Below are 24,936 nucleotides of genomic sequence, written 5' to 3' on the forward strand. Positions count from 1 at the left end.
AGCAGCACTGAAGTGACCTCTGCAGGGTGCAAGCTATATATAACAAATAACCAGCAGATAAAAGCATCAAAAATACTAAGAATAGTACAGAACAAACAGTAGTTCAGTCCAGCTGTGCAACCCAGCAATCAACAACCAGGAAATGCCTAGACAAAAAGGTACGTTTCCAGTATTTTAAACACACTATAGATAGAGCCTCTCAAATTTGGGGTGGGGGAAAACATTCCAGAGATCAGGTGCCACCATAGAGAAGGTTTTGAATTAATTTTTGAAGGCTTGTTTCAGCGCTGAAGTGCAATGTGTGCTGTGGGATAACAGTGTTATAAGAATTCTGTGCTGCTAATAGGGAGAACTGGAACAAGTGCTTCAGGCTGCAATCCCGTACACACTTTCATAGCAGTATTTCCTATTGAACTGAATATGGCCTACATCTCAAGAAACATGGATGAGATTGCACCCTCAGTGAGCTAAGAATAGGTGTAGTGTTTGTTGCTTTGTTACACACAGAGACATGCAAAAGTAGTGAACTCGAGCAGCAATACACTTTGGACACTGACAAACTGGAACGTGTCCAGAGGAGGGCAACTAAAATGGTCAAAGGCCTGGAAACGATGCCTTATGAGGAATGGCTAAGGGAGCTGGACATGTTTAGCCTGGAGAAGAGGAGGTTAAGGGGTGATATGATAGCCATGTTCAAATATATAAAAGGATGTCACATAGAGGAGGGAGAAAGGTTGTTTTCTGCTGCTCCAGAGAAGCGGACACGGAGCAATGGATCCAAACTACAAGAAAGAAGATTCCACCTAAACATTAGGAAGAACTTCCTGACAGTAAGAGCTGTTTGACAGTGGAATTTGCTGCCAAGGAGTGTGGTGGAGTCTCCTTCTTTGGAGGTCTTTAAGCAGAGGCTTGACAACCATATGTCAGGAGTGCTCTGATGGTGTTCCTGCTTGGCAGGGGGTTGGACTTGATGGCCCTTGTGGTCTCTTCCAACTCTATGATTCTATGATTCTATTCTAATACCAATTGTAGCCATCTTGCGATCCTAACTGGTATTTAACTCCAAGAGCTTTCAAGGACACACAATATAAAGCCATTACTTGCAATAAATGCAGGATCTCTCTCTCTTTTTATTCAAGAGACCCACTGCAGAACAAGAAACTTGTGTTTGAACAGATGTGGTTTTAGATGTCTTTAGGCTGCAAATGACTATGTCTTTTATTTGTGTTAACAAAATCAAGCTTCAATTTACACCCTTGTTGCCATAAAGCACAGGTTGAAATTAGGGAGATGTTTGAGAGGTGAGAGTACCAGCAATGTTTCTTCAAAAGAAGGTGGAGTTCTTAACTGTGGTGCAGTTAAGAACCACAGTTAAAAGCGGAACTAGGAGTGTTAAGTGGAATAAAGATTGAGAAAAAAAATTAAATACTTTGGTGTAAGGCTGATTGCTAAGAATCCCAATATATTCCAAGATAATTATGTCGTAGTATGGAAAAAGGTTAGAAGGAACTTGAAAATATGGGGAAGGGTGAAATTATCACTATTGGGTAGAATGTCAGCCGTAAAGATGTGGTTTTCACCTATAGAAACAATTTCCCAGAAGAAATTGAACATGCAATAATATACAGAGACCTATTAGATTTTACAGAAAAATATGTAAAACTGAAAAAGTTTGATGATATTAGAAATTGGGTAACGAGCTGGTTGCATTACAACCACCTGAATGAATGTGAATGAATTGTTCACATGTGATAAAAAGTGTTGCTTTGATGAGCAAAGTTCTCAATTTGAAATCAAACTAATAAAAAATAGAGTAATAGTGATATCAAGGATGTATAAGTTATTGTTAGAATGGCAAACCAAAGATGAAATGGTTAAATCTACTGTGGTCCATTGGGCTAGGCATGTGGGACACAACATTAGAATCACTGGAAAAGTTGTGGAAATTCAGGTTGAAATTCACAGTATGTCATACCTTGAGGGAGAATTTTATGAAAATGATATATAGATGGTACCTAACACCAAGTAAATTATCCAAACTGTATAAACCAACTTCAAATCTTTGTTGGAAATGTAAAGAAGTAGAAGACTCATGTTACAAATGAGTAACAAAGTAGCTAAGGACTTTTGGGAGTTGATTTATAATGAGTTGAAAAAGATATTTAAGGCAACTTTCCCAAAAAGACCAGAAGCATCTTTACTAGGGATAACTGAAGCAGAAATTCCCCCCCCCCCAAACAGATGAATCTATTTCTTTACACAACAATGGCAGCACAAATATTATACACACAAAAATGGTGTGTTTAGGTGGTACCTACCCAAGAAGAATGGCTGCTGAAATAGGATTTGAGTAAGAACAGCAGTGTTGGTGATTTTTTGTATTTATTGTGAGATAAGTTAAAGGTATAGAATACAGTAACTATAATATGCAACATAAATTGAAAATTTGAGGGAACCATGGAGGGGAGGGAGGAGAAGTTGTAGGAGGAATGATTGCTTTCTAAATTTGAAATGTTGTCAAACTGTTTATTAGTTGAAAAATTATAAATAAAATTATTTTTAAAATAAAAAAGAAGGTGGACTGTTATCCAGAACTGGCCCAAAATTATGTAGGAATGCAACATACATGCTGCGGGCTCTCAAGCCACAAAAATGGTGGTCTGCATTGCAGGGGATTAAACTAGATGACCCTGGTGGTCCCTCCCAACTTTACAATTTATGATTCTGTGATTCTAAGAGTGACCAGTTCTGTGGGCACTTGAGACTCATAGGGAAAACAGGCACTGCCCAGTCCCCAGTCTGAGTCAAGCAGAGAGAATACAGGATCTTGGACAGCTCCAAAGGGCTATGCTAAGGCAGCCACAAGTTATCTTGTCTCTGTGGGCAGCTAGAGCTAACTGAAACCTTATGTAGGCTGGTCAGGACTGAAGTATGCCAGCCTCCCTGGAAAAGCTGGCTAGGTTCCTTGTTGTTATTGTTATGAGCTCACACCTCAGTTGAGGATATGAGTAATATAAGAATAGTATCTTCTTATAAATGTGAAGTGAGTCACCAATAGACCAGCAGCGCTGGATCGATAGGAACTTCACAGGAAATGCAATCTTTGGTTGTAAATTATATTTCACTAAAATCAGGAAATGAAATAGATTTGAGTGTTCAATTATATGAAAATATTTATGAAAGCATGGGGCGAGGGGGAAGCACAGAACAGTGAGTCCTCCACCACATTTGAAGCCCAGCTCTTTCATAAGGTGGGTTTTCACTATAAATGCACACACACACACACACACAAACATACATATGTACGGCTGCACCCCTGCTCGCTCCACTAGCCAACTCCCCTGCCATCCCCAAATTAACCCTCTACAGCTTTCTCTTCCCACCCCATGCAACCACTAAACTCACTTTTCACCTTCCCAACCCCATTTCTGAAGCCACTTCTTTAATCTAGTCTGCAGCCCCACTTTGCACCCATTTTTATCTTCATCCACATGTATCTTCCTTTTGTGCATCCCTTCTGCATACAAACAACCCCCATGGGAACCTCTTGCATCTTCCTACTCCCATACATTGTGTCTCCTCCATGCTGCTTTTTCTCTAATTTCTGTTGTTTTGCAACACCTCAATTTTCTTATGTGTCCCTCCCTGTTTTATTCAAACTTCTGCTGTCATTTAAAACTACACCTTTCCTCTGCTGTTGTGCAACCTGCCTTCTCTCTTGTTCCCCTCCCTCATCCTGACTTCATGCAAATCCAGGATTGCCATAAGGCACTATGACTTGATTGAATTGTATTAATTGTTTTGATTAATGTTTCTGTTTGCTTTATATGCTAATGTGGTTGATAGTATAGTGATTGCAATGTTTGTTGTTTTTTAAATGCTGTTGTGATTACTGTGAGCCACTCTGAGGTCAACATTTGTCATTGGAAAAGAAGAGTACAAATATTAAATCAACTCCAGTCCTCTAACTGGGGCTGCACTCTGACTTCATGCAAATCCAGGATTGTGATGTGCACTACTAATCCTCCAATAGAGGCTGCACAATGACACCCTTACATTTTTATGTATATAAAGTTAAAAGGTAGGTAAAGGGCCCCTGGATGGTTAAGTCCAGTCAAATTCAACTATGGGGTACGGCGCTCATCTCCGCTTTCAGGCCGAGGGAGCTGATGTTTGTCCACAGACAGCTTGGCAGGTCATGCGGCCAGCAGGACTAAACCGCTTCTGGCACAATGGAACACTGTGGCGGAAGCCAGAGTGCACGGAAACACCATTTACCTTCCCATCACAGCAGTACCTATTTATCTACTCACACTTGTATACTTTCGAACTGCTAGGTTGGCAGGAACTGGGGAAAATCAACGGGAGCTCACCCCGTCGCGTGGATTCAAACCACCAACCTTATGATCTGCAGGCCCAATAGGTTTGGTGGTTTAGACCACAGTGCCACCTGGCAAAGTCTAGGCTGGTGTGGTAGCAGTCAGATATCAAAACGATCTAGCTATGTAGGGTCTTTAGGAGAAACTGAGGTATAGCACAGTGAGATAGTCCAAGAATGGATGAGGTCCAACAGTGTGTTGTGAGGCAAAGGCAAACACAGCATAATTGACTTTCTTCCATGTCTGTATTCATCTACACTTTTGAAGCCTGCTCAGTGCTGTAGTATGCTTGCTTTCTAATGTCTGCATGCTTGGCAATTCTTTGGTTTGTTGCATGGTTAGCAGTACTTGTCAGGACTTGCAGACTCTGCGCAGAAGAGTACTGCAGCCCTGACTGTAATGCTGTTGCCATTGCGTTCAGAGAGAATACAAAAAGAAACATACAGCCTAAACTCAGCTGCTCTTGAAAGGAGATGTATTAAAAATAATCTTGCAGTTCTGCATTGTTGTTGTTGTTGTTTAGTCGTGTCCGACTCTTCATGACCCCATGGACCAGAGCACGCCAGGCACTTCTGTCTTCCTCTGCCTCCCCAGTTTGGTCAAACTCATGCTGATAGCTTTGTGAACACTATCCAACCATCTCGTCCTCTGTCGTCCCCTTCTCCTTGTGCCCTCCATCTTTCCCAACATCAGGGTCTTTTCCAGGGAGTCTTCTCTTCTCATGAGGTGGCCAAAGTATTGGAGCCTGCATTGCCACTAGCAAAAAGGGACAGTAAGAAGCAGCTACACTCCAAAAGCTTTTCAAGTATCACTAGGGATGCATTATGCCTTTCCTTTACTGCATGGCCTTTACTCAGGATCTCTCATCTTGGCAGTGGTGGGGAGGCATTCACAGTGAAGAGGTGCTACCTTCTGGAGTGTGTAATGATAGCTGCTGCACGCCCACCCCCACCCAATATTTTTCCTCCATTACCCATTATCCATATTAGTATGGAAGCAGAAGTTCACATTTCCGTTGATGAAAACCTTCATCATATCCCACACAAAAACACACATGCACCTGTTTTAGCTAAGGTATAATTAGACCTTAGGACAAGATTACATATCTTGCATCCTCTTCTCCCCAACGGGAAATTACATTGCCAGAGAGTATGTGTTTGGCAATCTAATACGTTAGGTGATGTGGAGAGGCCCAATAAATTCTGTGGAGCAGATTAATTTGAATTAATTTTAGCTTGCAGCCAATATTGGATGTTTGAACAGAGGCCAGAATTTTCTGCCATTATTTAGTCTGGATGGTAATTTGTGCCTCGAGAATACTGCTTAGCCTGAGAGAATCAAGTGGGGGTTAGGAATTTTCTCACAATAACTTGCAATATACAGAAGCCAATGTTCCGTACTAACTAAATGCATTTACGGTGAGATGCAGCTATTGTGAAGTTATAGGAGTAGCTTAAGTCTCCAGCTAAATGTGTGATTGAGCAGCAAAGATAGACAAATCTGTCAATTTAGATTTCTCTAAGTTTCAAGTTTCTACTTCAAGTTTCTACTTCACGTTTCTACTTCAGTTTGGGATTTATTAATTCTTTAAAGTCCTCTTGAAATTTCACTAGCATTTTAGTGCAGATTTCTCCTAATAGACACATTATTGTATGCTGTTGTTCCTAATACAGTATACACATTTTTGCAAGCAATTCCTCTGAATATAATGCATTTCACTAATAGTTGCATTTTTATGCACACCATGCCATAATATATGCATACTGTTAAACACTATTTGTTTGGAGAGTTGCATCACAAAATTCAGAGCAGTGCGGATTTTGAAGAAGAGCTCTGTTTTGGTTCACATATTATTATGGGAAAAGTGAAAGTTTGAACTTCAGATCCAAAATAAGTTTTTCCACATCCCCATGGAAGTGATCTGAATATGATAGAAAGGGAAAGGATGGCAAGAACATCTTGGTTATTTTCTGGTGGGGAGGAGGATAGAAGTTCAAGCAAGATCTATCTGTAGTTTTAAGTCTAGGATTGTTCCAAACCGAGGGATTCTGTTCTAAGTATAAAATATATTCATATTGTCCAGCCACGTTATTATAATCTTGATTGGAGTATTGGTTAAATCCATCTTGGTGAAACTCCTCTCAATAACTATAACTACAACTGTAATGGGGCCCTTAAGATAAGATAATTTAATTTATTTTATAATGAATGTTTTTAGAATGTTGGATTATTTTCATTGTTGTTAGCCACCCTGAGCCCAGCTTCGGCTGGGGAGGGCGGGATATAAATAAAAATGTATTATTATTATTATTATTATTATTATTATTATTAAGTGTAATTTCTGCAGGTGAGGGCAAAAGCAGCAAGAGAATCAAGAGGTATAAGAAAATGTTTTTTTTCCTGGTATAACCCAGCTCAGAAAGAGTATTTAATGTTGCCTTCAAATGAATATTCTTCCTCCCTTGTATCCACAGGACTTCTTAATCAAAGAATGGGCAATATCAGAATGCTGGTACCTGCTCCTCTTTCCCAGCATCTCATCCCAGTCATAATCTCCAGCATCCCCTGTGTTGCTGCAGAGGCTTCTTCCACCATGGGTTCCAATGTGTAAACCCCAAAAAGGAGGAGGAGGCTTTCTGCATGGCTTCACCCAGGCGATGGAACTTCCTGCCAGAGGTGGGCCATTTCTCTGTGGGCTTTTTGCCATGCCGTCAAGTCATTATTATTCTGGCAGGCGTTCAACATGCTTTTTCACCTGTTGCAGACCCAACTGGGCACTTTAGGGTTTTGTGTGTGTGTGACAGAGAGAGGGGGGGGGAGAGAGAGGGAGGGAGGGAGAGAAATGCCCTGCACAGGACTTTTTTTCATCTGGAACTCCCCAAAACTTAGTTCCAGCACTTCTCAGGTGCTACCATTGCTATTCTAAAAGAACGAGGGAGGTGTTCATGGTGAGTTCCAGCACCTCTTTTCCTAGAAAAATAGCACTGGCCTTGCATATTGTTATGGCAAATGAAGGATGGGTGATTAATGTTTATAACAGCACAAATAATAGAGATGCAGCCCTGCACCACGAGTGTGACACAGTTGTGGTGCCATGGTTGTGGAATTCCCTCTCAGTGGAGATTTGCATTTCTTCCTCATTGATATATTTCCATTACCAACTGGAGATTTTATTTGTTCTTCCTGGTCTTTGGTGGCTTATAATAGGACTAAATGATTGCTGATGGTTGCGTGTTGGGCTGCTTGCAAGCATTTCCACATTATTGTGGTTTCGCAGTTTTATCATTGAAATTTTATTCTGTGTATTATCAAAAACTGCACACTACTCTGTGAAGATCAGTTGAAGGACAGTCTAGAAATGTGTCAGCTAGATATAATACTAAGACTCATTTCAACTTCCACAACTTTGACTGCATCAGGGACCCCTGTTGTCCATATATGCCAGGACTACCTGTGACCCCAGCAGAGACACACCTCTCTGGCTGAGTGCACATTCATTGCTGCAGGGATCTAAAATACGCTTCCCACCACCATCAGTGTGGTCACAGAGAATGCAGTCAGAATGTCAACATCCAGCAGAGGTTTCAATTTTATTCTAAAAGGAGAGTTTTCTTCTTTCTTAAAGGAACAACATTAATTGTGCTGCAGCCCATTTCAGGTTGAATTGCAACCTGCCTGTTGACAAAAGATACTTTCAGCATATTGCGTTGAGACTGCAATCTTTCCTGTGCATGCTCCCCTGGGAGTAAATTCATCGAATGCAATGGGACTTACTTACAAATAGACATGATTCCACTGCTGGTTGATTTCAGGGTCCCTAATGTGCAAGTCCAGAAATTTGTTTCAGTACCAGGCACAGTTTGAACAAAAATAAAATTTTGAGCATGAGCAGACTGTATTTTCTTAAACTCTGGGGAGATGCCTTCTTCCCTAAATGTAAGAAGTGTGACAGCAGGGAAAATAGCAGGGCTCCCCACTGGGTTTGAGCTAATCAACTCTTTTTTAAAAAGAACAAAATTACACCAGTTTCAGTTTGCATTCTGAAGGTTTCCTTTTAATTCCTGAATAACGAAGATGGAAAAATTATCATATGCTGGAGGGCAGCAGCTTGCCTTAATATTTGCATTTGCATTTGCATTTAATTAATATAATGTCTTTATTATTGGTATAGCTGTGGAGCATGCTGGTCCACAGCTAGTAAATTGTTGTGCTTTTTTTTTATTCAATATTATTCTAGGATACTTGCTTCCATATATGGAAAACCTTTGTGCTGGAAAGAAATATGCAGCCTAGGCCCTACTATAAGGCACATTAAATTTGCACAAGGCCTATATTTCACAGACAGCACAGAAGCAAAACAGAATCTGCCACTGAATCTGGCTCCTATAAGAGATGCAATATGCAAAGGCATATTTCTTGCATACTGACAAATTAAGGATCAATTAATACATATATTGGATTTACACTTTATATAGGAAAAATGTGAGAACCAAAAACTTGCACAATTTTGCAACAATGTGTTTCTCCAAAAACCGATCATTAACATTTATTAGTAAATATATACATAATTTTGTGATTAGATTAGAATTCTGAATTTCAGACACACACACACACACACATATGAAATCACCACTTTTTAAAAAAATAATAAACCTTTAATCTCTCAGTTACCATGTTTTAATATTTCCACAAGCCAGATAAAAGGGAGAAAAACAAATTTCTTTTTTTGTTGTTGATTGCAGCAAAATACTCAGAGAGGTAAGTCAGTTATTTTGCCCACTGCTATAGTCTTTGCTCCCAGTTACAATAATGAAGCCAGGCCACCATCTTTATAAGAATCGCCTTCCCGTCAGCTCCCTTCCATATCTGTTGGCTATGATGCCTACTCATTGCAACTGCAAGCATTCATTCTCATGCAGCTGGTTTCTTTTGACTGTCAGATGTGGCCCAGAATTCTTTTCTTACCCAGTGCCATGTCATGCCCTTTGATACATTGCTACTGTTGGCATCTGCATCCTTTGGCATATGTAGAAACCAAAGGTGACAGCTGCATTGTGCTGAGCAACAAATAGGGACACCATTTCTGAACTGGTAGAAGCAAAAGTCACTTTCTGTGAAAGTGGGTGGATAGAAGGATATAAAGATTATTATTAGATTATTTCTAACCTAATTCGACTTTGTAGAGCTTTTGCCACCATTTGAACTTTGAAAAGTGGGTGCTTAATTGTACTGAGAAGTCTGCATTGCATGACATCCACATCAAACGCTAATGGTTATACAAGGAGATATTTCTTTCTTGGGGAGTAGAAAGGCTGCAAGTGTGAGTTTGCTGGTACTAGTTAATTGTCACCTAATCAAAGGCGCTCAGAAGTTGTGCTGTTGTGTAAAATCAGTACATAAAAGGCAGTGAATATATGTTCAAACGGATGTGTTTTGAAATACGTAAACACACCGAGGAGAGCTTAATTTCACCTGTTTGTCTATTTACACCAGGTTTTTCCATTCATTATTCAGTGAATTGGTGAAATCCCTTTAAGACACATCAGCTAGAAGTTCACAGGTATTTTGGTACATTTTTCTTTCCTTCTTTCTTTAAAATATGGAACATTCCATGAATTTGCAGGTCACCTTGGTACATTTTCTGAGCTGAGTACAGTAGAGTAAAATTTGGAGATATACAAAATCTGTACGATAATTATGTTCCAGTCCATCTATATGTCTGAGAGGTTCAAATTTGCTTACAGAGGTGGAATCAGTGACACTCTGCTCCATTCCTGCTTCTGAGTCAGAGATTCTCCACCCCACACCAGACCTGCTGACCACCTGAAAGTAAACCCTTAGATTCCACTGGTGAACCTTATACTGTATTTTGTTGCTGTTCTTTCATGTTCCTAAAGCAATCGCTGTCTCATAGCAGATAGCTCAATTACCTGTGACAGACCTACAAGTATCAGTTTAAAACACTGCACAAATAAATATATTTCCAAGCAGCATTCTTTGTTTGTCTCTCTAGTTTTGCATAATGTCGAGCTCGCTGCATTTTGAACATTTTCATTTCCACAGTTATTGCTGAGGGCTTTGAAATCACTGCTATGTATATTTTTGAATTTAAGATGAGGTATGGCCTCATTTTCCCCCTTCCATTGCCAAAAGCATTAGATTTCCAAACAAACCTTCTTTTCTTTTGTTTTTAAAATGGCATATTTGATTAAACTTATTAGGTTTAAATGGTTCCCCATAATACATCAATACGAGTACAGTACAGTAGCTGATATTAATGAGTATGCCACAATGCTAAGGAACACAATCAATGCCTTAAGTGAATATTTTCTGCCTGAGGGAGAGAAATCAGCATTGAAGTATATCAGAGCCTTCCTCTAATGCTTCCAGCTTGATAAACATGACCTCACTCTTTCTTTGAGGTTCTAGTGCTGAACCAGGGCCTGGAATCAGCAAAGCAAGGGAATCTTTTAGGAATCCAAAATGTCATCATAGGGTGGGATCTCAGAAATGAGTTCTACATCAGGGCTGGATAACTTCAGGTGCAAGCTTTGAATGTGGATTTCCAGGTCTCTCTGTCTAACCATCAAAACTCTTCCTGGACCACACCCATCACTGGTCCTCATTCATACCCCAGGTTCTTTCACTTGGCTGGGATGTATCCTTGGACTTTGATCATGCCTCTTGCTTGTCTCGTTGAAGGACAGAAAAGGGTGTGTGAAAAAAACTAACCTACACTGCAAAGATAAAATCTGCATTCATTGCTCCACCCACCATTGGCATGAGTGGCTGGAAGGTTGCCCAGAAAGGGACTAGAGCCTTCAAAAAGGTTCCCCATCTCTGTTCCAGAGTATCTCCAGGCTGTTAATGTAAAGTGGACATTGGAGGTCCTGATTCATGTTCTGTTGCTATCTTGATAATTCTAGATCTGTGGTTCTCAGTGGCGCCATGTATATGGGACAGAGGGGGCTTCAGGTTTCCCAATATTTTGGGCAAGGGCAACAGCCACCCCAATATTGAGGGGACTGCCACCCCCTCCTGCTGCTGGGTGCCGGCAGCCTAGGAGCCAGGTAGCAGCTGGGACAAGTGAAGCAATGATCACCTGCGCTCGTTCCAGCTGAAGCCCAGCTCCTGGGCTGCCAGGCTGCTGAGCTGTGGCTGAGAGGAGCAGGCATGATCACCCTCTATGCAACCCGACCCAGGCAGCATCATTTGACACATCATGTGATGCATCAGGTGAGCGTGCCCCCTTAGCGTGAGTGGCAAGTCGCCCCCCCAGTGGTTCCCAAAGTTTCCGGGCCCACCACCCTCTTCATTCCATGAGCTCACCCCCAGTGTCCCCCACCCTATAAAAACATTATTCAGAATAGCAGTTTGCACAACCTATGATGGAAGATAATGCCACAATAAAATTCAAAACAGTAACAATCAATTGCACATTTATTCACAATCCTGTTAAAAACATTTAGCTTAATTTTCAAAGTCTGATAGTCAGTGCCCCCACTGCTGCCTCATTGCCTCTTAGCACTCCCTAGGTAACCCTACCCCCACCCTCGGGTGTGGTAGTGCCTCCTTTGGGAAACACGGTTCTACATACGGAAGTCCATCAAATCCACAAATTTTCATGTGAAGTGCACAGAATAATCCCCACATTACCTGATGCGTTTGTATTGCCTGTGCATTGTTTTCCTGATATATAGCATGCAAGCTGACAGCATTTTGCTATTGGATAGCAATGTGGTTCAGTCTTCATCAATTGCCCCTATTATTTGAGCAATTGGTTTCACACCGAAAACTAAACGATCGTTTCAAGGTTAACTTCTGGTTAAATAACAACCTGGGGTCAAATAAGAACTTTGAACCAGTGCTCAGATTTCAGGAGAGATAGTGAATGTTTCATGCCAGCCCTTCCTTTTTTCATAAGCAGGCTCCCTGGCCATTTCAGGGATGTTACAAAGAGTATTGGAAGGCTCGTCGAGGCCTGTGGGGTTTGAACAGTTGGGAGAGAGGTAGGTGCACACTTCTCTGCACATGAATGGTCGAAGAAGCAGACGGCGCAAAGGAAAGTCAAATCCAGTCACTGTGCATCAAAGCTGTTGATCCAAATTTTTTTGTCAGTTTCGAGCAGTCACACCCTGGGGTTTGGCTGGTTCTTTTCCTTCTCATCTACCATCACCCTCTTCTCCCAGGGTGTGCCCTCTCTGCACCTGTTCTTACATTAAAGCACACTTTGAAGACCTGGAATACATGATCAACACTTTAACTTCCCTTTCTCACTAACCCCCCCAAAAATGTTATGCCAGAATTCCTTTCCCCAGGCAAAGGTCCTTCCATCTGGTATTACTGGGCTTCATTAGTTCTCTGCAAAAATTAAGAAAAAAGTCAGCAGTATGGATCTCCTCTTCATGCAACGGTAGTTATAAAATCCCAGTATGTTTCCGAGCACAATTCAAAGTGTTGGTGCTGACCTTTAAAGCTCTAAACAGCCTTGGCCCAGTATATCTGAAGAAGCGTCTTCACCCCCATCATTCAGCCTGGACACAGAGATCCAGTTCCAAGGGCCTTCTGGCAGTTCCCTCACTGTGAGAAGTGAGGTTACAGGGAACCAGGCAGAGGGCCTTCTCGGTAGTGGCACCCGCCCTGTGGAACGCCCTCCCATCAGATGTCAAGGAAATAAACAACTACCTGACCTTTAGAAGACATCTGAAGGTAGCCCTGTTTAGGGAAGTTTTTAATGTCTTATGTTTTATCGCTTTATTATTATTATTATCATTAAATTTGTTGGGAGCTGCCCAGAGTGGCTGGGGAAACCCAGCCAGATGGGCAGGGTATAAATAAGAAATTATTATTATTAATTATTATTATGATTATCTAACATTTGTAGACCATCCTGAGAAACCCTTTGTTTTCAACAATGGATATCTCCCCCCCATTGTTATTAAATCCTATGCCCGGTTTAGTCCGGCATACCAAATATTGCACCTTTTCTAGAGATGTTGGAGCTAGCATGCTTTAGTTTGCATTGAGACTGGACTACTGAAATATGCTGTACATGGGAGCTGCTATCAAAGCTTTATTTATTTGCTTTGGGGAAAGATTTGATTGGTTCAAAACACAGCAGCTAGGATTCTCACGGGACTACGAGCACAATATGTGTGGTGTTGTACACATAAGAATTTGATTTTTTTTTAAATGTAGTTGATGAGTTTCTTTCTTTTTATCTAATTAACCGGCCAATTACATTTAAATGAACCTTGATTATTTGTGTATAATCGAACTGGCATAAGAACAAGTATTGGTAGAATATTTTTTTAAATGAAAATAATGAGTAAAATATTAAAGCTCAGCATAATGCAGTTCACTGAAATTAAAATAGGCATAAATCTAAAATTATATTCTTTGGAAGGTCTTAATATTACAAGCTGAGAATATTACCATCCCAAAGTGTTTAGGATATGTACAGTAATTCATTAAGGAGATTTATGTTGCACCATTCTATCTAAACAAGAGCCAAGGCTCCTGAGAATATATGTGTGTCCTGTTATTAGTCCTTATTTGGTTAGGTACATTTCTTCACCATTGAGAAACTGTTAACTATATCCCAATGCCCTAATTTATCAGAGTTGTCTGCTCTGAAAGATCTCTTTCACGTACCCTCAATGGTGCCTCCCCTTTGAAAGTGTAAAAATTGGAGTCTAGACTTCTTATCAACCTCTTCTTTTATTAAGCACTGATAATAAAATATGGCTAAAAGGTTTCACAATAGCTTTCCCCTTATCATGTCCGTCCAGATCAAACAGGCCTACTTCATAATGCTGGTGCTAATATTAAGCATTATACATTGTGCTCAGGAAATTCAGTGTGGGAGTCATGCCTACTAAGCTTTGATCCTGAGAGGCCTTTGACCTAGTTAAGATTGGGATTGTGTTTCAGATATTTCATAGAGCTGACCTTGGTTCAAGGCAAGAGACAAGAAATGCAGTTTTCTTTTCTCCCTAGTTTAAAGAGTGTTCTATTCATTCTGGCCCAACCTAACACAGCAATGCATGGTGGTATCATGGGAAGAAGTGCAACAAGGGGATCATCCATTTTGGACTTGGTCCTCATCAACAGGGTGAGATCTCATGGTCAGAAATCCCCAAACAGAAGGTAGTTCAAAATGGATGGGAGTTACTTAAAGGTGAAATGCAGAAGACACAAAGGCACACAATTCCAAAAAGCATGAAAAGTAGTAGGCATGTAAGAGAGAGAGAGAGAGAGAGAGATTTGTAAGAAATGCATTTCAGTTAATATACAGAATGATCATATACATGACTTGGGACAAAAGGCATTATTTTCTCCCACGCTGGATATTTAACAAAGCAAATATTTTTGTTTGATTTACTACTGGAAAACATTTCAGCGCCCCCCCTAAAATGATAAAGAGCAATTACAGAGAAATTAGATATGGAGAAGGGAAAAGATGAATGTAAACCCCAGTGAAAACATAATTATTATCTAGAACAGATGATGGTCATCAAAAGCCAGATTAAAAAACAACCATCTATCTATCTTCCATTCCTGCATATAACACATCCATCACAGTCTACTGCACAAACTTTGCATGCAATAATAATTTAAAAAATGGTACAGTACCTCATCTATATCTGCATAATTCCCCTATTATTGCCCATTTCTGCAGTAATGAACAAGTTGGTTGCAGTCATCTGTGTGGCCTTGTATTGATAGCATAATTATATCACAGCAATAGATCTTCAAATGGCACAGAAGGATGTGGCAGAGGAGAGGTTTCTCGCTTTATATTATCAACCCAATCCAGCTGGGGAGCACAGACTGTACGGAAAGAAGATTCTGCATGGTTATATCCAGGTGGTTAAGAAACTGTATGCCCCAACAGATCCTGTATGTGGTTCCCCTCTCTAATTGTTGGAGCTTTGCAAGCTAATACTTCGGCCTGCTGTTCATCATGGGATTATTGCCCACTGGGAAGAGGAGAGAATAACATAGATATGAGTAGACTCACCATGATCCTGGGCTTCCGATATATCAATCAAGCCCTAAGTGGAAATCCCATTCAAAGGTGCTGTGGGCTGTATCTAATCTAAGTCCTACTCAGAATACACCCATTAAAAATAACAGACATGACTTGGGTCCATTAATTTCAATGGGTCTATTCTGAGTATAATTTCGCTGGATACAACCCCAATTTCTAACACACATAAGACCAATTCACACACTGCATTGGCACATGGTTAGAGAGCTGAACTCACCTTTTTCTTTCAGTAACAGCATGTTGTGCCCGAAGAAAACCTGACGGATCTCCTGCACATGAGCTGGAGGGCCGCATGAATAGGACCCGTGGTTCTTTGGGTGTTGTGACCCCACGGAGCTACTGCTCATGAGCAGGAATCCACACAATGGGCTTTCTTCTTGCACAGCTGTACATGACATGTAGTTACTGATAGGGAAAAAAATGCAATGTTGCTAGTGCTATTATTTTAAAGCCAACGGTAAACAGAACCAACTAATCCTGATTTTGCCCTTCTGCTTTTCCCTACTGAATTTGACAATGATAACACTGAGACTGTGGAAAGGGAAGCTCATAGCCAGAGCTGTCTCTTGGATTTGTTGTGAGAAGGCAGGTGGGTAGCAGCTGGCTGAGAGCAGACTGATGTTGTTAGGGCAGTGCCCCATTCACCTTAACAGACCTTTTAATTTAATCTTTTAATTATTTCAGATTCAGAAAGGCAGGTGCAGTCAGTCCCAGTGCTCAAATTAAAAAGATATGAGAGAACCCTAGCATTCTTACCTTTATATAGGGTCCACTGAGCTGATGTTTATAGACGTTGATGGGAGAGCAAGAACCGGCTAAAATTAAGGCAAATTAGGGAATGGAGCTTATCAATTTCTTACATAGCTCATCACTGCTCAATCTTTCTCCTTCTCCTTGCTCTTTGAATCAGATATTTAGAGAAGAGTCACTTAACATTTGCCTGAGAGAAGTTTGGAAAAGCTTGCTATCCTTCCAATCCTCTTTTTATTTTTATTTTTAAAATGGAATAGCGATGGGTGCAAGCTGTGTTTGGACAGCAGCCAGTCTTTTTATATTTGCAACCAATGTTTTTATATTTAGAGATGTGAGTGAACAATGGCTTGCATGAATTGGGTTTAAAAGGAAAGCATATGTGCCTCTGAGTTAGTTTGCATGGAAGGGTGGTGTGAGTCATGGAAATTAAGTTGCCCGCCTTCATTTGGCCTGGATACTCTGGCTTGCTTTTGATTGGTTCTAAGTGCAGAAGTTGGAGCATATCATTGGCCGAAGGCTTGCAGCCATAATACTTTTAGAGTAAGGAGAAGGGGACGACAGAGGATGAGATGGTTAGACAGTGTTCTTGAAGCTACAAACATGAATCTGACCAAACTGCGGGTGGCAGTGGAAGACAGGAGTGCCTGGCGTGCTCTGGTCCATGGGGTCACGAAGAGTCGGACACGACTGAACGACTAAACAACAACAACAACAACCCATTTCTCCAAAGGGGTACTGAAGCAGGGATTAATGTTATAAGAGTCAGTTCTGCAATGGAATGATGGACTAGAATATACATATTGATGAGGACAGCTGGGCAGCAATATAGGATAAATTTCTTTTCAAATCTACACCAGTGTCTACAAAGGAACTCTCCTTGAAAAGATTGCAAAAATGGCACCTCCCATCTCTTTATCTTGCTCGCTTTGTTGGCGAAGATGTGGTGAGGATGTTGACAGCAGAAGTGGTAGCATTGTGTTAAGGTGTTGGGCTTTGGGGAGACAGAGTTTCTAGAGATACACAATATCACTGGTCAACAAGCCATTCAGCCCCTGCAGTAGCTTTCTTAAATATATTTCAGGTTCATAATGTAGATATTTCATTTAAGTCTCTTGTTGGTTATTTATTGTTAGTAGTTAGGCTTGTTATAGCTGGGTTTTGGGAATGACTTGAAAGGGGCATTCTTATTGAATTGTTTTAATTCAATAAGAGTTTGGCATTTGGCCCTAATAGAGAAATTGACCAAAATATGACTAGCTAAAGGACAGAGATACAAAGATTCATTTACAACTGACTGGTACACTTTATTGATTACATGAAGAATAAAATAATCTTCAGCTTTAGCACATATCCAGAGATTTTGGTTGCTCTGTTTCAAACCATATCATGTACTGACTATGTGTTCTTATGCTATATTTTCACTGCATACCTTGGGATTTTGGGGTGGGGAGTGGGGAAGGGGGAAAGTAACAAATCAGAACAGAACAGAAGGTTGGAAAGAGAGATGGATGGATGGATGGATGGATAAGTGGTGGTGGTAGTAGTGAGTGTGAATAATGCCCACATATCTTTTGTTTTCCTGCATGGGAAGTGCTAGTGTCCACCTTAATCATTCAGCATGAATGTGGGGCTCCTCTCTCCATGCCATGCCATACCTAAGATTCAACAAAAGGATAGAATTAAATGTCATATTTTCATTGCAGTTTAAGTATGTGTCAAAGGAAATAATTCATAAATCCTTCAGGAAAGCAACTGATGTTATTAAACAATAACAACATAAACCTCTTCAGGGATCATAGGTAGAGCAATAAAGTTAAAGCAAGCTATTTCCCTTTTCATTTTCTGGTTCATTAACATGAATGTAGCCAGGAAGTTAATAGCTAATGAACAATGGAAAAGAGAAAAACTGAATTGGGTGTCAGTATGCCAGCATAAATTACAAAGAAGCACACTGGCAAGGTCAATAGATATTGTGTAAGAACCCTCGGGGGTTGCCAGATAGGTGAGAAAGCTGAGAGAAAGGTTTTCTGAACCTAGGCGGAGAAATGGAAATGTACTAAGGAGAGATCAGAGGAGCAGGTGGATGAATTTGTTGATCAGCCTGTTCCTATTGAAATGCTGGAAGAGGCAATAAGGCCGTGGTCAGCAAACTTTTTCAGCAGGGACCCAATCCATTGTCCCTCAGACCTTGTGGGGGGCCAGACTATAAGCCATCCCCCCCATGACTCCCCTCCCTTCTCCACAACACCAGATGAACCCCAGTGGCTGCTTAGAATCATAGAATCATAGAATCATAGAGTTGGAAGAGACCACAAGGGCCATCGAGTCCAACCCCCTGCCAAGCAGGAAACACCATCAGAGCACTCCTGACATATGGTTGTCAAGCCTCTGCTTAAAGACCTCCAAAGAAGGAGACTCCACTACACTCCACCACACTCCACACTAAGACACTGCTTAGCTGTGTCTTGCCAGTGGCTGGGGCTGGCGGCAGAGGAGAGATGATGAGCAGTGCGCGAAAGGGCTCCGAGGAGGGGCTGCTTAAAATGGCGGCTGCTCAAGCGCTGCTGCTGCTGACACCAACGAAGCCCAGCCTCCTTCCTCTTCTAGGAAGGGCAGGGAGAAGCCAGGAGGAGGGAGGGAGGAGGCGCCACCGCCATGTGAGGGAGAGGGAAAGAATGTGTGCTGGCGATCCACGCAGCGATTCCCAGACTGTCCACAGGCCAGATCCAGGAGGCAAGTGGGCCCCTTAGTTTGCCAACCCATGCAATAAGGAATTCAACCTTCTTTTGGCTCAGCTACTGACTGATAAACAGCTTAGAACAGGGCAGACGGGTACTGGAGCCAGATCATCATGTTCTGCTGTTTCATGCTCGAGCAGACACTAGGTCAGCAGATATTCAGAGGAAACAGATCTAGGCTTGAGCCTTTAAGCAACATCAAAGGGCAGTGACCATTATGAGAGCAAAAGCTATTGGTGGGGAAGGGACAGTTGGCATGCTGTCTTTGAGCTTTCTCTTGAGTTTCTGCATTGGGGCACAGAAGAAGAAGGGAGATGAAGAACGATTTGGGTACCATGTCACTTTCACAATATGTCTCACAAAGCTCCTTGGGGGGGGAAATAGCTGGCATTAGAAACTGAAGTTGAGTAGCCCTGCCCTTTACAATTAATTTACAATTAGTTCACACACCCTACGCATACACTGCACTAAACATTTTGGCTATGGCCCAGATAACAAACAAGCGGCAAAACTATGTACAGGTAAGCTCAGTCACACTTGTACAACTTCTGGCCCATCAGGTAGAATTAAGCCCATCTGCTATGTACGGCAACTGGTCGGAACATTAACAACCTGTGGCAGCTCTAGAAGGAGAGATTTTTCCTTATTTCCATCCCCTCACACACCTGGCAAGTATTCTACACCACACACAAAAACTATGATAGACTACTACCAGTCAAGATGAACATATTGAGATTCCCCTGGCTGTACAGATTGCTTGAAAAGTTTCTGAGCCTGACTCAGCTCCAGCTCAGCTTGGAAATAGAGAGGAGCTTCTGTTTTCTTCCCTCAAAACCCAGTGGTCACAAAATCTTGCGAACTGTTGTAAAAAATAATAATGGGCGGAGCAGGGGGAGAATGATAGCTTAACAACTGTGAAATTTAGCATGAGAAAACCATTTTTAAATTAAGAAAATCAAATGTGCAAGTTAAAAAAAAGGATATGTTTATTTAAGAAAAAAGAAGAGGGAAGGGAAACAGAAGAATCACACACAGATGAACAGTGAAATAAAAAAGGCAAAAAGCTTGTTACATGTTACCTGCTTGAGTCTTGGGTTTCAGATCATGTACGGAGTTCCTTACAGAAAAGAGGTTCTGAGAGAGCACATATTTGGTCTTCTGGCCAGATGGCTCCAACAGACAAAGACTGAGAGTGAAGCATTGCATTTTTATGGGAATCTGAGGCAAACAGAAACTGGCTCCTCAGCTCAGTCAAATGATTGCTTGGCCCATTCATGAGATACACAGCACCTCTGATGTCAGTGGTCTTTGTGGCCAATTAGAAATTAAAGGACTGCAGCTAGAGTTAAGGTAAATAGCAAAACCAAGGTTCCTTCATTATAAACACAATTGCTTGTGTGTTAAAAAAAGGTATCTGTTGGGCTGATAACCTAAAATGTAGTGCGCATGATCTATGTGATGTGGTCTATGGAAGTGCCAAGTTTCAAACAAATCCAATAAAAAATTCCACAAATACAGCAAGTTAAAAAGTGCTGGAAATCAACACTTTAATCTCTTTTTTCCAGTTAATTAAAAAAATCTCATTCTATATATTTATTTCCAGTTTGGGTGAAAGCAGATTTTAAAATGCAACATTGTACACATCCCATCCCACAGCAAACACTTCACACACTGACCAGCACTGAAGTCCCCTGCCTCACAAACACACGCTTCTTTAGAAAATATTTGAAGTATATTTTTTCCTGTAAAACCCCTTGGTCAAACCCATCATACTATAGAAATATTGTTATAGGTATATTTTTTTTGAGGGGGGGGGTAAACCCTAGAAGTTGGTAAGTGGTATAATTTTGATTGATTGAAGTATTGAAGGGAAGATTGCAGCCCAGTGGAAAAATACAGGCAAAGCTTCTTTTCCAAGCCATGGCCTCACCTAGGATAGAAGCATTAACGTGACAAAAGGTGTTGATGGTTGGTCTAAGAGGAATCTTGAGCCTGCACAGACAGAAGTTGCCAAGAATGTCTTTAGCAAGGTGTGCTGGGAAGAAGAGGAGGAGAACCAAGAGACAGCTGCATCTTGGGCAGGCTGGCTGAAGGCTGGCTGGGAGAGATGCCTTTGCCTCCAGTGCTGCACTGCTGTGGGGAACAAGCAATTCTTGAAATGACCACCTTAAGATCTGGACTCCCTCCATGCAGACTGAAGGTGAATAAACCATATTTCTTAAAGCTATGACAGTCTGCCATGTCTTAAATTCTCCAAAGGAGCACAACCCCTGGGTGAGCGCCCAGAGCCCCCTGTCATCTTGCTACCGCTCAGCGGAGCGTGGGTGGCTTCCAACTTTTGAAACAACATTTTGGCAGTAGAAAAGAGAAACTATTTTTTCCCCTTTCTTGGAAGAATCTGAATGTTCAGGTAGATCCAGGCAGTTCCCCTTGACTATTTCAAAGTTCAAATCTGAGGGGCAGGGGGAGAGACATGTTGAAAATGTGTAAGCTCAATTGTTGGCAGGTGGTATTTGTCTGTCTTGAAGTGGGCCAGGACTCATACTAGCAGCAGGGCTTTGGCAGCCCGACTCAATTGACCCTGCTTGAAAGATGGAGCTCAAAAACATGAACATCCTTAGCAGGGGATATTGATTTGCTGTCACAAAGCAAGCTCATTTCAAAACTTGGAAGGCTAGCGAAAACTTTACCAAGATGTTTTTCACAACTCTTGTCAAACTCAGAAGTTAAAAAATATTACCTGCATCTTTGAACTCAGGGAAACTTACCCTGCCCTTTCTCTTACCATCTCTCCCCAGGTATCATATATTAATTATGAATTCTGGTGCTGACTAATGTGAACGATGCAATCAAAATGAGACTACAGCGATGCAAGAGGAAGGTATCAGCACAAATGGGCGAAACCTAAATTTTGCATATGCATAAAAACATTTAGAGGGGAAAAGCTAAGGTCCCATGCACATCATACATTTAAAGCACTCTATACCACTTAACAGTTATGGACTCCCCACCACCAAAAAATTTAAATCCTGGGAACTGGAATGAAACATCCTGGAAAAGGCATGGCTGGTTGACTGGCTAGAACCCTGAGCATGGCCACACTGTGTTGCAACATTTTGTTGTAGATCCCACTTGCCTACCACATATCATCCCTAATCTTGTTTATTTGGCCTCCTGATTCACCTGGAATTCATGATCCTACCTAAACATGCCTGGCTTTGGAGAAACAGTAGAATGTAGATCCCAGACAACATGTTTATTTAGAATTCGTACTGAGCTGTATCTACAGTGTTGTAAGGAAGTTATATAGCACCAACTGTTTACTGAGCATTCATTGTGATTTGCTCATGCGGAGGTGATACAACATCAATTGTCATCCTCCACTTTCCATTGCATTTCCCCATCACTTTCCGTACCACAAAAAGTCCAATTTAAGGGCAGTGTAAGTGGGTTTGTTGCAGAAGAGCACCAAATCCGCTTTACTTGTGCAACTTGAATTTGCTAGTACACATTGAACCCCACCCACAAAATAGGAAACAAGTCCTTCCAACAAGCCTCTGTTGATATCAGATACTTCTGTACACTTTCACAGCTGTTGAAGAGCACTTATCTTCTGAGAGGTGAAGGAGCCTTGCGTTAATGCTCTTCCACTTGAGGGATATGAATGCTGTGAAATCTCAACTTTCAAATGAAGCAGGAGTGGCGAATGCGGAATGTTTCCTGCAAGATGGGATTAGTTGCTTTTGCTTGGTTCCATGGAAGTTGTTTATTGTGCGAAAGGAGACGATTTAGAAGTTAATCCCCTGCTTTGTAGGACTGGGTGCAACATATTCTGCATTAGGAAATGTGCGTAATTTCTGTTCTTCCCTCATCAGCTTTTAGGCCCTTTCTTTGAGTGGTGTTGGGGGAAGGGGGCGGAAATCCTATTTAATTGCAATTAAAGATTTCATGCCGAATGTTACAGATTTAATTAGTTTCTCTGGTTTCCTATAAGGATGACTAACCCTTCCCCACCCCCCAAACTTTTGACAGGCAGCGTTCAGCTAGAAACTTGAGAGGGAATGCTAGGTAGCTATTTTAAACCTCGGGTGTGGGGAAATAGGCTTAGCCACCCTCAAACAGCTGTATCCGGACACGCTTTTGCACATTTATCATGCTAAGCTCTTCATTTTAAAAAAGGACCGGCAGTCTTGTTTCAATCTGCGCACACGCCTCACTCAGCTGCAACTCTAGAGAAGGTCTGTTTGCAGAAGGTTGACTCCATGAAATCACGGAGCTGAGATATAGTTGAAAGACAATGGATATAAAGGAACTGCACAGTTTTGTCAAGTTAACATTCGGCTGTCCTTAATGTGCACATTCCTTATGTTCTTGGGGTTGTTTGTTTTTTGAAGATACTAAAAATTTTGAGAGTGGGGAATCCCTGCTGTGATGAGAAAGAAAGTGTGCATTATGAGATACATGCACAGATTAGCTGCTAATGGAAATCTATAGAAACGCCTACAGAAGTGGATTGGGTAAATAGTGTGTTAAAAATAAATGTGTGGAAAGAACTCCTGTTTCCAAAACAGATTAAAGAGAAATTTAAGCGTATCATCAAACATAAAAAGTGTCAAAATCATACAGAAGGTTCATACATATAATGAAGGGAAACAGAAGGAAGCCATACATATTCCAGAAAAATGTGGAAGCAAGTCAAGAAAAAGCAAAGTAGAACAAAGGTATTCTTTATTAAAAAAATTGTAAGTCACTGTTCCTTTATTAAAGTATCTCAGAAGTTTAATGTTACATGTTTGCTACTCTGAAGTGTGCTGGGCTTTTTATACCTTACTTCTTCTTGATGAACACACATCTGTTCAATTTTGTATACAAAAATCTATTGTATAATAAGATATATTTTTTAAAAAAAGCAACAATAATGTGGGTTTGTCAGGAACAAATATGGAATAGAAAGCCCAGCACACTACAGCATACCAAACTAATACCTGTAAAAATCTGAGACACTGTAATAAAGGAACAACAACAACATGGCGACAGCATGTTATGTAATGATTTGCCCCCTTTTCACACCTGGAATGTCTCGCTCAGCAGTATTGACACTTTGGCACCAAACTGGTACCAATCTGATGGCACCTCCATCAGTCTTAGGTTTCTCACTATGTGTTCCCCCAGCTGTCAAATTCCTTGGGGCTTCTTCACAAACAGTTAGTTATCTGGTTCATCTGAAACAATCATTTCATAGTGAGCTAGACACAAGGATTCGGCCACTATATAATACAATTAATTTGTCACCTCCCTAAGGATCTAATTTCACCATCAAAATCAAGACAACGTAAACATTCCAGAGTCCCTGACCGTTTTCTTTACTTTTTTCCTTAGTATTTTGCTAAGCAAAACAAACAACTCTCTTCAGTTTCGACTATGCAACTTGAAGTAGATTTTAATTTAATTCCACAGAATCATTTTGAAAATTACAGTGTTTGGGCTACTTTTTCCTTGATTTGTTTGCCTCAGAAGGGCATCTCAGATTGCTTTGCCGCTGCCTTTCCAATGCTGAGCTGTTCACAAAGGCAGATTTGACCACTTTGTAGATCCTTTCTGCAATAAAATGTCACCTTCAGACCCATGTGGGGCTTCAGACTCATTCTGAGTTCAGTCTCTCCTATTTTTATACAAAGTTTTCCCTAATATATGCATTTTTTAAAAATTGGCTTGGTTAGTGAAGTGCATCACAAAATTCAGAGAAGTGCGAATTTCAAAGGTTACCTTTGATTTTATTCACATATTGTTTCAGAAAGGGCTGACTTGACAGATTCAGCTTTAAACAAGACCTGAATCAAATTTCTCCCCAATCTCTACTCACACACACATAGGATTGCAGCTTTAAATTGTTTATAAGAATAGTACATAGAGGGCAGAATAAGTGAATTGGACAGAAATTGAGGCACCCGTGTGGTCTGAAGCCCATAGAGGGAGAGGCTGCTAGTACTCCCTCCCTCCTCTTAATGAATTA

At 41.0% G+C, this 24,936-nt stretch overlaps 1 long non-coding RNA gene across 1 annotated transcript in view; it reads left to right on the forward strand.

Annotated features, from left to right (window-relative positions):
• Positions 1 to 122: 122 nt before the first annotated feature.
• The window catches only part of LOC310657414, a 75,107-nt gene continuing 50,293 nt past the window's right edge, over positions 123 to 24,936 (forward strand). Inside the window, exon 1 of the long non-coding RNA XR_014501761.1 lies at positions 123 to 158. This is a non-coding gene — a long non-coding RNA (uncharacterized lncRNA). The remainder of the gene's footprint in view (positions 159 to 24,936) is intronic.

The sequence above is a fragment of the Podarcis tiliguerta genome, assembly GCF_965153285.1.
Source record: "Podarcis tiliguerta genome assembly, chromosome: 9".
Classification (NCBI taxonomy): Eukaryota; Metazoa; Chordata; class Lepidosauria; order Squamata; family Lacertidae; genus Podarcis; species Podarcis tiliguerta.